Source organism: Condylura cristata, unplaced genomic scaffold (assembly GCF_000260355.1).
Source record: "Condylura cristata isolate star-nosed mole 26May11 unplaced genomic scaffold, ConCri1.0 scaffold00013, whole genome shotgun sequence".
NCBI lineage: Eukaryota > Metazoa > Chordata > Mammalia > Eulipotyphla > Talpidae > Condylura > Condylura cristata.
Genome location: NW_004567114.1, coordinates 14,117,815 through 14,133,686, shown reverse-complemented (window position 1 = coordinate 14,133,686; position 15,872 = coordinate 14,117,815).

Here is a 15,872-nt window from a genome sequence, read left to right as displayed (position 1 = left end):
GGAGAGCTATTCTTAAAGCAAAAGCTCCTTGAAAAGAGGTGATATGAGAGCCATAAATATTAGCATACGGAATGTTCTTTTTCATTAATTGCTTTACCCTAATATTGAAAAGATTTAAGTGTCCTCCTTCACAGGAATCCATGAATTCATGGAGATCCAGCAGAGATTTTGTTGTGATCCAACACAAGACTCACACAATGTACTTGCAAATGATATTCTCTCTAAGATTTCCATCTTCTAGCAATAGACCACCTAGGGACATGTGGATCACATAATAAGCAATCAAAATGAAGATAAACACTTTGGATGATCATAACTAAGCAACTCAAACTGTAGGACTATATAGTAGCATATAAAATTGTGAGAAATAAGCTAAGATGATGGGCAGGAATAGGCTAAAGTCTTGGACTTTAGTCCGCAAGTGAGAAAGAAAAATCAGGAGTGTTTTAAGTAGGAGAGGTGATTTTAATTAAAAGAAAGAGGATAGAGGGCTCTCTCTGATGACACATCAGACTAAAGCACCACATTATGAAGCTCTCCAAAGCAACTGCAGCATGAGTGTGATTTCCCACCAGGGAGCTGATGCACATGGCATGGCAGTCCTCTCCTGATCTGCCCACTGCTCCTCTCAGCAGTGTATTTCAGTACCTCTGCCTATTCTGCTCCCCACTCTGTCCTGGTGAATCCGCTCACCCACCACATCTCTGGCCTGTACCTCAGTTCTGTAAGCATAAATACATAAATCTTTTATAAAAAAGTGAAAAGAAACATATTGCAGAAAAAAAAATATGAAGTAAAACCAAGGGACATTTGCAGTAGTTTGGTGAGAACGTTTAAGGATTTCAACTGGTGGAATAGTGATTCACTTAATATTCAATTGGTCTGTAAAAATAAAACAATGTCCAATAGGTGATTTCAATTACTATTTGATTACCAATTTGGGAGACAAATAAAATATTAACTTAGTAGTAATTGATGTTAGGTTATAATGGCATTGTTTGACACAAAAATAAACAAAGGATGATTTCAATTCATTTGGAAGAAGCTACTGTCTTGGGTAATTCTAATGACTAAACATAACATAGAAAATGTGAATGCATGAAAGTCGTAGATTTTAGTTAAATTAAAAGAGCCCGGGCCCTCCCTGATGATGCAGCAGGTTAAAGCACAGCACTAAGAAGCTTAAGCCACTTCACCATGAGTTCCACCCCTGCCTGCCCCGGAGGAGATCCACATGGCGAGGCAGACCTCTCCTGACCCGCCGCCGCTCCCCTCAGTGGTGTACTTTGTAGATCTGCCTGTTCTGCTCCCCTCTCTGTCTCTGGTGAATCATCTCACCCTCCGCATCTCTGGTCTGTACCCCAGCTCTATATGTATGAATAAATAAATAAATCTTAAAAAAAAATTAAAAGAGCCCTAGATATCCTTAACTAAAATAAATATACAGAGTTTAAAGGAATTGTTGATCCTGAGGTCCAAGGTTACAAAGAAACTTGATGAGCTACTAAGGGGTTGTATGCAAAATGAAGACAGCATAGGGGCATAAATAGATTCCTTTAAGGCAGAGTGTCTAAATGCCCTCTGAACTACAAAGATATCAAGCTAATTTAAAAAAAAAACAAACTTTAGTATACTAGGGATTGAGAGAATGTAAACTTCATAAATAAGAACTTCAATGACTTCAGTGAAGGTAAATTTTTACTATTATTATTGGGAAGACTAATGCAATTAAAATTAAACATAAGAATGATATAAATGTTCAAAGACTCTCCACCTGTGGTTCTTCCTGTGGTGTAGGAGTTAAACTCTCACTGCTCTCAAGCTATCACCAACCACTGCAACAAGAGTTCAATCCCAGCCAGGGAGGTGACCCACATGGCACAACAGACCTCCATTGTCTCTCCTGCTACACCCATCAGCAGTGTGTTTCCACTCCGTCTCCGGTGAATCCTCTCATCCTATGAACCTCTGGCCTACACCCCAGTTATTACATGCATAAATAAACAAAATAAATATTCAAAAACTATCACTCTGCAAAGAGGTCAAACTGATTAATATTCTTCAAGATTTCTCAAAGGTTCAACATAAGACATCATTTTCATATGCTTTTTGATTTGAAACTACTCTGAAAGGATGATTTGATACCAATTTCAATACGGTTGAAATATGAACTTGACCTTGCCATGTTGCCAAAAGGCACAAAAGCAAAACAACTTATTTCATCAATATAAACATATATTAAACATATATTTAAACATATAAACATATATTTAAAAATTGAACATACAGACATGTGGTGGGAGTTTGTTTATGGTTTTATTGGATCACTAGTTCATTTGCCTTTAAAGTATTGACTTCACAGTCTCAGGATCATTTGCCAAGCATTTATCTTCCTTGTTTTTGCTTGTTTCATTCAACTGTGTTCTCTTTTGAGATGATCGCCACCCTCCATAAAAGTGTGAGGTGCTTAGGTCACTGCTATTGATTACCAGGCCTAGGCCATTTGAAAAGATGATTTGCGTTAGAAACATACTGGATTCATCTTTTTTCTTTCTACTAGCATTGCTTTGGGTTTGCTCTTTTCATTTTCTTCAAAAAAAAAATTCCATTTTTGTCATGTCTCCTTATTATGGCAAATAAATCATTTTTCTGGCATGTGGCTAGATCCTCTGTCTCTCTCCCCTCCCCTCTATGTCTGTCTTTACTTCAACTTCTATGACAATGTCAATAGGTCCCATTCCCATTCTTTCCAGTCAATCTATGTTCTCACTTTCACCATAGATTGCATTCACTAGTTTAAGAATTTATTATGAATTGGATCATACAGTTTATACCATTTTCTGCCTAGTTCTTTGACTCCACAAAATGTCTGTGAGACTCTATATATTGTTTCATACACTGGTACTTTTCCCTTTGTAGAGTAGAATGCTAAGACAAAATTCCATTATCCTTCAAACTGAGAGACACTTGGATTATTTTGAGATTTTGATATAAGCAATGTAATATATATATATATATATATATAGATATAGATATAGATATAGATATATAAATATATTCATTTTCCTTAGGTAGATGAAATTTTATAAGGACATAGAATTGCTACATCCTATCAAACTGTAGCTAAAAAAAATTGACAGTTTTCAAAATGTAATTTTATTATATTATATACCCATAACAACATATGGATTTCTCAAATATACACACACATACATTCTTACCATACCATCAAGATTTTTAAAGATTTTGTTAAGTATATGTGCTACATGTGTGTTAGCATTGTATGCATGTTTCCATTTTTACAGGACATTGGTTGCTTTGCAAAAAAAAAAATATTTACTTGTATTTCTATATTTAAATTATGTGTTTGATCATTTAAAAATATCAACTTTTTTTTTTAAAGATTTACTTATTTATTTATACAGAACTGGGATACAGGCCAGAAATGCGGAGGGTGAGAGGCTTCACCAGAGACAGTGTGGGGAGCAGAACAGGCAGACTGACAAAGTATACTGCTGAGGGGAGCGGTGGGTGGGTCAGGAGAGGTCTGCCACGCCATGTGGTTCAGCAACCTGGCCTGGAATCAAACGCATGCGGAAGTGGCTTTAGCTTCTTAGTGCAGTGCTTTAACCTGCTGCTCCAGTCACTAAAAAATGATCAAAAGATTAGAATTTATAAGAAATGACTCATTTTAGCTATATTAATTAATTAATTAATTAATGGGCACAGACTACGAAGAACAAAAGATCATTTATCTCATTAAGACAGGACATAGGGCCCTCCCTGGCAGTGCAGCAGGTTAAAACACAGTACTGAGAAGCTAAAGCCACTTCAACATGAGTTCTATCCCCGCCTGCCCCGGAGGTGACCACATGGTTTAGCAGACCTCTCCTGACCCGCCCGCTGCTCCCCTCAGCAGTGTACTTCGTGGATCTGACTGTTCTTCTCCCCACTCTGTCTCTGGTGAATCCTCTCACCGCCCTTGCACCTCTGGCCTGGACCCCAGTTCTGCATGCATATATAAATAAATCTTAAAAAAAGAAAAAGACAGGACATATATTTGCGATTAACCTTTTATTATTAATAAATGCTAGCACTTTCTTTTTCTTTAATTTTTGAAGCATTATTACTAACAATAATTGTAATGAAACACAAACTATTTATTTTAGCATTTTAAATGGACAGGCTTATTAGGAGAAAGAAAGAAAAAGAGAGGAAACTGCAAAGTCACAGATAGGCAGGTGGGCTATCTAATTTTTTTTTAAATATTTGAGTCTCCTGGTCACAGGAAAAAATTAAAATTAATTTTCTATACTTTAATAAAATGTTGTAGTGATAAAGAAAGCATTTTACAACTGAAGTTACAAGAAAAAAAATTAACTGTGAACAATCAAGATTATAGTTACAGATCCACAAAGGAACACACAAATATATTAATTAATATATTATATGATAGTGGTATATAATTAATTAATATTAATATAACATTTTGCTAATTAATTAATATTGATAAATCATTTTATGAATACTAATGAATGTAAGAAATTATATTTTAAAATAAATGATGCTGTATTTTAACATTCCTTAGTTACAGCATTCTGTAATGCTTCAGCTTATACAAAAAGTTTTGATATTTAACCTATGCTAAAGCAGTCTCTTTGAACTATGTAATAGCATATGATAACTTTTAGATATCTTTACACATATACATGCAAGTTCAGAACTTCAATATATATGTAAATATTTTTAGGATACATAAACAAATATCAAAAAAACAGTGATGTAAGTGATATACTTGACTTTAATAAGCACTGCATAATTTAATCTCACACATCTTTTGTGTGTGTGTTTTTTTTCCGCTTTGGGGCATTATTCATATAATATAAATTTAACCTTTGAAAGTATCCAAAAGCTATGCTTTCAATGAAATAGTGTTAATTACCAGTAAGTTCTACCTCTTTATTTTTATAGACTATTTTTAGAGAAGTTTTATATATGTAGAAAAATATAGCAAAAAGTTTAGATATGTAGCAAATATATATATATATATATATATAGCAAAATATATGTGGCATAATCAACAAAATACTGTTGATTATGAACATGTTGCATTATTATCATACATTTGTTGGAATTTATGCATCATTGACATATGATTATTGATAAAGATCTATGAGCATACAAAATGTAGCCATGATTATAGCATCATACAGAATAATTCCACTCTCCTGAGAAATTCTGTTTCGCTTCTTCTACCATCCAAATCCTCAACCCTGCAAAAACTGGTGGTTTTGATCTCTCTCTAGTTTTGCCTTTAGATTGCCATATAGTTGGTATAAGTCTTTCAAACTATTTTCTTATATCTAGAAATACACATTTAAGTTTCTTCATTGTCTTAGATCATCTGATAATTAATTTTTCCTTAACAATAATAATCTATTGTATGGTGTATCACAGTTTCTTTATCCATTTAGTTATAAAAGGACATTTTGGTATCTTATAAGTTTTGACAATTATTAAATTTTCAACTTATTTAGTTAAGTATTTGCAAATTATTCATTTTACAGTAAAAAATTTAGTGACAACTAGTATATTTTAAATTTTGCATAATGACCACATCTAATTCCAATATATTTCATCAGCATTTATATAAAGTATCTGCTTTCTCTGTCTATGATTTTACTTAATCTGAATATTTCATTTAAGTGGGATTCTATAACCTATGAACTTTTATATCTGATTTGTTCACTAAAATTAATGAATTCCACATTCATCCACATTATAGAATATAACAACATTATAACACTAAGTGTTGCTTAATAATATTACATTTTCTGTATATACTGTATTTAGTTTTCCCTTTCATTCATAGTTGGATATTGTTTGTTTTGTTTTCCACTATTGGCTATTATTAATAGCTGTCATGTGAGTATACATATATTAATCAAAAACCTGTTTTTAGTATTCCTGAGTGCACAAACATGTTTTATTATGCTTTGCAGCCAAAGATCAAAAGAATCATTTACCCAGTAATAAACAAAAGTATGTTTGAGGAATTTCTAGTAGTCATTCAATTTTTCAATCAAATCTTTCTGCTTACAATTAACCATAGGGTCAGAAATTAACCTGGAAAAAATGCAATTGTAATAGGTGACTTGCATAATAACTGGTACCTGTTCTCTAAAATGAAGGGACTTCTCTCAAACTATATGCACAATTACCTCATGATAAGTTCCATTATTTCCGTTTTAATTTGATAAGGACAAATGACTTGGAGGCCAACAGAGTGAATCTGAAAAGACCAATTTTAGGAATGTTCATGGTTATCTATTGCTGTTGCATTAGAAACCATCAAACCTTAAAACTTTTAGCAACAACTTCATATTACACTTTATGATCATCTGGTTCAGAAATTTGTCAGAATGGAGATCTCTATTTCTTCTGCTGCACATGTACTTAAAACAGTTACTTGGTCTTATTCAGCTTGTGAATTGGCAGACTACGTTTTATTTGCACACCTGACACCCTGATGGAGAAAACTGATAGTGGCACTCACCTGAGGTCACAGAATAAGCATGCAGGTGGCTTTTGAGTAGCTGGACTTCTTACCAAAAGTTCACAAAGCCAAGAAGAGCTGAAAGAAAACATAATCATTTTGGGTTTAGTTTTGAATACTAATAAGCATGAAATCTGTAATATTTTGTTTGAAGTAGTTACAAACATCCCCAGATTTAAAAGGAGTTTCAAAGAATGTTTAGCTTTGTCTTACAACTGGCATATGGCCTGAGAAGTAAAGATGGGGACTACTACAGAAGAACTATGTCTATGTTATCTCTGAAGGAGGAAGTACACTCTATGTACTTCTCATAGAGTGAATGTCAAATGGAATATACACAAGGCATTCGTTAAAGATACATGCATAATTATTATTGTTATGTAGAAAGTGCAGGTGCAGAAACAACTACAGATAATCAAAATAGCCTCATGTTTAAAATGTCAAAGATGATTCTTCAAGTTTCTATTTTTTATTGTTTGATTCCTACAATTTATGATCATGAACTCTCTGCCAGGCACTGTATTTAGTACTCTGAATTCATTATCACACTAAATTCTTGAAACAATACACTGGAGATACTTTTTTTGCTTGTTTGTTTGGAGATACTACTTTTATTATTGCCACTTTATAGTTTAAAAGACTGAAGTTGAGGAGCTAAATTAACAAACCAAAGATCACACAACTTGTTCATAGAAATAACCACAATACAAACCCAGGTGTCAGATTCCAAAACATAATTTACTACTTCTAGTTGTTTTGACAAATGACTTTTCTATAAAGATTATATTAATATTTTTAAAAGTATATGAATACTTACATGTCAAAGAAAATTGCCTTTTAGAATTTATGTCCTTGGAATTTTATGGGACCAAAATTATTCTAAAAATTAATTCAACGACTAAGAGAACAGAGGTATAGGAAGAAACTAATGTTAGTTTACTTGTTAATATATGGCCACTTTTATGAAGAATTGTTGTAAAGAAGTTACTCTTGGTTGTCAAAGCTTTCAGATTTACAGATTGAAAGGGATATAGAAACAGTTACCTGATTTTTAGTTAGTTTAGGTGTAAATACACAAAAGTATTCTATTGGTTAGTAAATTTTAGAGTGATTCTAGAATATTTGTATAGTTTTTGTAGAATAATTTCTAGACTAGTTCAGATCACTAAGGGTTTATTATAAATTGCAATTATAATTATAAATTATAAATTTAATTGTAATTTTCCCAGTTACACCTATAACCTTAAATATCAAAAACATGTTTGTAGCTTTGGAAGTAGTTGTAGGTTTTGCCTTCAATGAATAAATAAAGTTCATTAATAACTACCAAAATATTTCTTGTGTAATATTGGAGTTCAAAATCAAAATTATTTTTGGCTCATGGCATCAGAAGCATAAAACCTCATCTGCCAACAGCTTGAGCTTCTGGAAACTCTCTTCCTCATAGCAGCTGTAGAAGATCAATGGCTTTTAAACAAAATCCTATTTATGCAAGTGGCCAGCAGTTTGGAGTGTCATAACAGCCAACACTCTTCACATAAGTTTTGTCTGCCAAATCTGGGAGAAACTGAACAACCAAAGGTAATCACAGGGAGGGTCAATTTCCACTGTAATCAGCCTGCTTACTTGATTATTAGAGAGAGGGATAGAAAGTTATACTTATTAAAAGAGAATTAAGAGTTTATTATTTAGGAAAGATTGCAAAATGTCCAGATATTCCTCAACAATAGATGCACATTGACTGTATAATTTCTCTCTCCACATATGTGTGTGTGTGTGTTTATATGTGTATTTTTTGACATAGTTCCTGTTTTTCAAGAGCCTAAAAGAAAGTCAATTAAAAGGAAGACCTGGGTGATGTTCTGACTCAAGTTTTTTGTGACATTTGTTTTTATCTCTTTTCAGCCTGGGTGGGAAAGTCTGTTTGTGCTACAGTCTCATAATTGGTTTGCTATTTATGAAATGAATTTGAGCATTCTAAAATATAGCAAGGATAACATTGAAGCAATATTTGCTTGTTAGATAGCCATTTGTTTTTCTGAATTCTAAAGCTTAAGGAGTTCCTCTAAGCAAGAATACCCTAAAAATTTAAATTGAATAAGATAAAACTATGTTAAACAAGTTATGTTGAAGATTTATAAGATGAATCAATACTTAGGCTAAAATAAGTCACCCATTGTATGAGGCCAGGTGACCTCTCCAAGATGATTTGTCAAGGTTGTGCTTGATTTATGGACAATGGGATAAAGTTGGAAGGAGGATAATCTTAGGGCCTGTAGAGTCAACAGACATTTCTGTTCCATCAGATGTATGTTAATGAACTTTTAAAATTGTAATTTTCAAAGAAGAATGTACGTTAATACTATTCCAAAACCTATAATCATTACTGAAAAACAACAGAATCATCTATGGTCAATTCTGAACGGGACTGATCTCGTCTGATCTCAGAAAAAAACAACAAAACCACATGAAGAAAAATGTTTACTTCTGACTCATAAAGTATAACTTTCAATTTTTTCAACTCTTTTTTTTTAAATGATGCTTCTACCTCTGCTTCTAATAAAATAAATCTTATTTTAGTGGAAATAAAATGGCATAAATGTAATTTACTTTTCTGACATTTATGTGTTTGTTTTCTTTCCCCATTTAACTTTACGGGAACCATAAAACTGAATTAGTTAGAAAACCACTCCTGTGTTTAAAAATGTTTTCTGTGTAATTGGTGTATATTTTACTGATCTGAGCTCACCAATAGTAAAAATATTAATAGATGAATATGAGTACTTATAATTAAATGTTATACCATTAACAATATATAATCAGCCAATTGCAATATTGGCAATGGAATACATTTTATGGAATTCTGAGTATACTTCTGAGAAGTATATTTAAAGAGGTAGTGTCAGAGTTTTCTTGCAAATCACAGCTAAATGCATTGAGTGAAGCCTGTAGTTTTTTATTAAAAGTGCTTCAAATGAATATTTAATACATTTGTTAATGGAATTAGCAGACTGGCTTAAATGAGTAACACAATTTTTTAAATAGCATCATCTAACATGGTCATATATCGAAATACTTTGAGTAGTTACTACTCTGGCCCTCAGGACAAAGAAATAGAGAGAGCTACAGTGATAATTCTTTTTTGAAACACACATGAGGAAAATTAATTTCTGAGAGATTTAATTATGTTATGTAACTCCAACAAAATCCAACAGTGTATTAGTAGAACAATCTAACAATGGCTGGTAAGAGCAATAGCTATTTGTGTGTGTTTATATAAGTTTTAAGAATATTTAAATGATATGTTAATGTGATAAATGTATCAAAAAGCAGCCAAAAAAAAAATCTATGAGTAAAAATTAACTTCCCAAATGAAAATTTTTAACTAAATCGAATTTACTTAAACTTCTCTTCAAATATTTATTGAATGGCAACAACAAAAGATACAATTTTTTTTTTAAAGATTTATTTATTGTGCATACAGAACTGGGGTACAGGCCAGAGGTTCAGGGGCGGTGAGAGGCTTCACCAGAGACAGAGTGGGGAACAGAACAGGCAGATCGATGAAGTACACTGCTGAGGGGAGCAGCGGGCGGGCCAGGAGAGGTCCGCCACGCCATGTGGTCACCTCCAGGACAGGCGGAAATCGAACTCATGCGGAAGCGGCTTTAGATTCTCAGTGCTGTGCTTTAACCCGCTGCGCCACCAGGGAGGGCCCACAATTTTAAAATATGCAATACAATTAACATATGGCATTGAGAAAGATAGGAAACCTTTTTTATGACACTGACCTTAATAAACTAAACTTGATCTAATTTGTTCTGTAAAATAGATCTAGAGAAAAATAATAAATATGAAAACATGCAAGTAAGAAGGAAAAGAGGAATTATATGAGTTTTATCAAAGCCTTTTGATGAATCATTTTGGTTGTCAGAGATAAGCATTCAGGGCACAATTGAAATGAAATATACTATACAAGGAAAGCAAACAAATTCATTGATTTCTGATTCCAAATTCAAATCTTGCAATTATAGTAAAGTTAAGTTAGCAGGTTTCTACTTTAGGTACTGAGTAATTGATGCATTTTGAGACTGTCCTTTTTTTATTGATCTGAGTTTCCTTAATTTTACAAATGATGGTTTTTCACTTGTGACCTATTTGAAATTCCTAGAATGGAGTCTGTGTGCCATATATGAGAACTGTGATGCAGTTATTAAATACTGGCAACGTATATCTAAATTATATGACTAACCTGTTAAGTACTCACTAAATGAATATTCTCAGAAACAGATTATAAATTATTCAGACATTTTATAGTCAAAAGCTTAATGCATAGAAATAAATGGATTCATTGTGATTTAATCTTATGCGAAGATAAAATAAGGGGAATTCTATGTTTTGACCCTACAGATCCAGTATCCTCCAAGGCTCAGTAAGATTAATGTTACATTTTTTACAGATATACCTATTAGAAACTGTTCTTGAAGGTAAGTCAGGATCAATGATTTTCTAGGATTCACAAATGTCAAAAAAAATTGTTATATTTACAGGTACAAAAAGGATACGGCATTTAAAGGTGAGCAGGGTAGATGCAAGGAGGAAGCAGGAATGAGCGTCCAATTAGTTTGTAGAACTCCCAGCAACAATGCATAATAACACCAACAAGTATTGCCAGTCAAAGAAGCTACAGTGGCTGACTGTGAACATGACATATCTCATTCAGAGTTGCTCAGTCTCCAGTCCCTGCAAAAGTGACACTAATAAACACTACCGGCCCTCCCTGGTACTCAGCGGGTTAAAGCATTGCATTAAGAAACTTAAGCAACTTCCGCATGAGTTCGGATCCCAGCCTGCCCCGGAGGAGATCCACATGGAGAGGCAGACCTCTCCTGTCTCTCCCGCTGCTCCCCTCAGCAGTGCACTTCGTAGATCTGCCTGTTCTGTTCCCCACTCTGTTTCTGGTGAATCCTCTCAACCTCCGCATCTCTAGCCTGCACCCCAGTTCTTTATGTCTTTATGAATAAATAAATAAATTTTAAACACACACACACACACACACACACACACACATATACTATAAACACTACCAAAGTCCATAGAATAAATATATTGTCAATATAAACAATATGGCAGGACCGATATCCTCAGGTAAGCAAAGACACTCTTATTCAGATAGTATATTCCAAGAGCACAGAGGTTATCTCTAGGAGGCAAACAGTGCCAGGTATTATTAGGGTGTGTGGAAGGTTGAGACAGGCAGTCCTGCTGAAATAAGTCCTTACGACATAGGAGGAAAGCAACAGGCAAAACAAACTGACCAGTTTTCATTTTATACATAATATTTGTAGTGATAACCAAATTAAATATGCATTGACATTAAAGCATGCATATTATCCAAATCATTAACTTCCCAAATGGTCATGCCCTCCACCATTCCTTTATATTTCTCACTGCAGTTTAAAATTTATTTCATGTATGATTGGGAGAACTATGATGTGCCTTCCAGGCAAAAGGGAGAAAATTAGATAATAAACTGTTCATGGGGATTGTGAAGGCTTGGAGTTGTCAACACAACAGCAGTGCAGAAAAATTGAAATGCAATTTTAAAGTTCCTGAATAAAACAGATTTTTAAACAATGTGCATAAACAAGACAATAAAGCATAAAGACACAGACAGAAACCATCCAAATGAAAAAGTGGTTACAAATTATTGCTGTTATTTTTGTTTCATATATTCCTTATTTATTTTATTACAGTTAGAATTTATAATAGAACTATCTCCCACTGCTATTCTTTAAAAGTTGGCCTTTCTGAGAGTTCCATGGGAAAATGTCTGTTACCCCACCCGTTTGAACCTCTGAGTTGTTCTGCTAAACTTGTTGCTTGCAGTCATGGACTGCACCTGTAATTCTGAAAATATTTATGTCGATCACATGCGAAAATCTACAGTGATGAGATATAAAACACATTGTACAGCATATTTTCATACACAAGCACAAAACTGTGCTTATATTCCTTTAGTTTGAATCACAAAGTATATTTAATGGTTAGGATATATTCATGACATAGCATCTACTTACAAAATGGCAGTTTCCTATGACAGTTTTGTGAAACACAATTGTGATAGCGACGGCTAGAGTAGTGAGAAGTCACTTTGGGCTGGTCTTGAGTAAAACCTATTTTCTCATAGAGTGTAAAGAAGAGTGTTGTGAAGTAGTAATGATGACTTTTTTTTTTCTTTTTGCATGTAAGGAAACTAGGCTTAGTTTTATTAGTAGCTAAAGTCCCAATCTAGACCAAGTATGAAATAGGATTCAAAAAACAGGCTCTTATTCTAAAGACTCTTCATGTCAACACCAATACTGTTCAGGGTTATTTCTCAGGATATAGCCTCTGGCAAGGAATGAATGTCACTGTCCTTCTGTAGCAAATTCAGATACACATGCATCTACGATGTTTGAAAATAGGTCTTGTGTATATATGTACTTGATTTACTTAATAACTATCAAAAATCTCCCAGATAGTGCAATTCTGCTCTTAACCTATTTTTCACTATAATAATCAAGAAAAATATTTTACATGTTAATTGATGCAAGCTAGTATTTTTCTAATATTATACACACATACATGCAATATCCCTTCCTAATGTATTGATTATTTACAATTCTATTTCTAAAGGCAGGTTGAGCAGGTACAAGGGTACATGAAGTTCAGTTTCCTACCAGATACCTGCCCAGCTGCACACAATGGTAAAACACTAGCCCTTGCCACACAGATCACTAAAGAAAATAAGGAACTTGGCTGGGGCAGTGGATTGCTAGAGGAGTCTTTTCTCTCCTACCTTCTGAGCAGGGCATATATAATAAGATTATTTCTTTGTATGGTCATTTTTTCTAAGTATTTCTCCTTATCTTGGAAACTATAATAAACAGGTATACAGGGCAGAAGGTAGGGGGTTAAAAATAATAAAACTCCAAGGAGGCAAGAGATAGAAGATAGAGGAAGCCTGACTTCATTACAGGACATCTATCTCCTTCTTTGGTCCTTTTGCTGATTCTCCCATAACCCAACATTTGGGTGTATGAGAGGAAGTATCAGGCCTTTATAAGTTCCTTTGGGAGAAGAAGAGGCAAAGGCTGAGACAGAGAAAGGAGGCCCTTGAGCCCAAGAAGCTCTGTTTAGGTTGAGGTAAAAGATACTTAAACATCCAGGCTCAGGACCACTATTCCATGGCCTGAGTGGAGATCTGTGGTCCCACTTGCAATTCTTGGGGTTCATGTGCAGGGCTGTTCACAGAGCTGCAAGGAGAGACATGTGGTGGTCTCAGCAGCCAGTATTTCTTCACAATATTATGGACTGTAGGTAGGCAGCCACTGGAGAATGAATTTTGTATCTTCCTCTTCCAGAGGGAAAATGCCCTTCAGAATGTTCTTAGATAAGTCATTTCCCCCAAAGAAATAGATTTTTCACAGAATGCCAAAATCCCACACCTCAGATTTGGTGGAGAATCTCTTCCCTCCTAAACTCTTGGGCCAGTTCACCAACCTATGGTTTTCCCATGGGTGCTCAGTACCCATGCATGGTGGCTGAAGTTCTCTTGTCGAGGTAGCATTTGCTGACCTTGAACATGTTATCCTCGGACACCAATGCACAAGCAGCCAGGTCAAGGGCACAAAGCTGTTGCCCTCCAGTAGTGCATGACTTAGCAGACATGAGGAGACATGTCTTGAGAACTTGAGGAGACAGTTTCCACCTAGCACTCACTGATGCCAAAACTGCAGACAACCCCAACGTTTCCCCCTGTCATGGTGCTCAGAGATCTGCCCTTTCTCATCCATGATCATTTTAGAAGATGTGCCTGTTTGCTTTACCAAAGTTTTGTCATGACTAAAGTTTCAGCCAAGAAAGCCAGCACAGTGCTCCTTCTGCTGAATGAGGCTCTCAAAGGACACTTGCTCTCCAGGAAGAGCTTGTTTGTGTGTTGCCCATCATGCAGTAGCATTCCACATTGCTGTTGCAGTTCAAGCGTAGTGAGTAGCTATGAAGGTAGATGATGCTCTCCATACCAAGAAAGGTTTCCTGCAACCATATATGTGTCAGTGCTGTCCATGGTGCTGCTTCTCAGCTGCAGGTTCCACTTCCTCAAGGTCACACTGGTCAGCATCAAGGGACAATTGGCCCAGTACATTTTCCCCCACCCAGGAGGTGACCTTATCAATTTTCTGTCTTTTCAGCTGTTTGCTAGTTGTTTTTCTTTTTTTTTAAACATTTACTTATTTATGTATACAAGAACTGGGGTACAAGCCATATGTGTGGGGTATATGAAGATTCACCCCAGACAGAGGGGGGAGCAGAACAGACAGATATACTGAGGGGAGCATCAGGCAGTTCTGGAGAGGTCTGCCATGCCGTGTGGTCACCTTCCTGGCGGGGGATCCAACTCTTGCTCCAGTGGCTGCCCATAGTTTCATAGTGCTGCACTTTAACCCACTGTGCCACCAAGGGAGTGCCCTATTTATTTATTTACTTATTTAACATTTAAAATCTTTAGTGTTATGACTGTTCTGAGTTCAATACTATTTTTTTTAAGATTTATTTATTGATGCACACAGAATTGGGGTACAGGCCAGAGGTGTGGTGGGTGAGAGGATTCACCAAAGACAGAGTGGGGAACAGAACAGACAGATGTACTGAAACTGCGAGGGGAGCAGTGGGTGGGTCAGGAGAGGTTTGCCAAGCCATGTGGTTCAGCTCCCTGGCCGGGAATCGAACTCATGCTGCAGTAGCTTCATAATGCAGTGCTTTAACCCACTGTGCTGCCAGGGAGAGCCCAATGCTAGTGGTTTTTGTTGTTGTTGTTTGTTTTTCCTTCTGCTTTTGGTGACAACTGAGTTTATTGTGTCATTGGGGTTCTTACTGAATAACAATTTATTCAGAGACTTTGTCAGGCCTGTTCTCTTCTTGTCTACCTGCAGCCCTCCGCCTCCATTATTTGGCAGCTTTTCCAGAAGAAAATTCCTCTGATATGTTGATTATATGACAGGTGGTGAGGGAGAGTATTTCACATAGCCTAGTGTCTATGATGCTCAAATGAAGAGAAAATTTTGTAGAATAGATTTCTTAAGGGTATACAGAGTTCAAAAGGATATTGATTAAAAAAAAAAACAACACCACCAAATAGCTTCCATTTACATATTGTTCTTTTCATCTAGTTTCTGGTATGGAAATATTGTTGAATATATGGTTTTGTTGAGAATATGCAAATATGCGTATGTAATGTATCATATATATACATATATATAACTATATATGTATG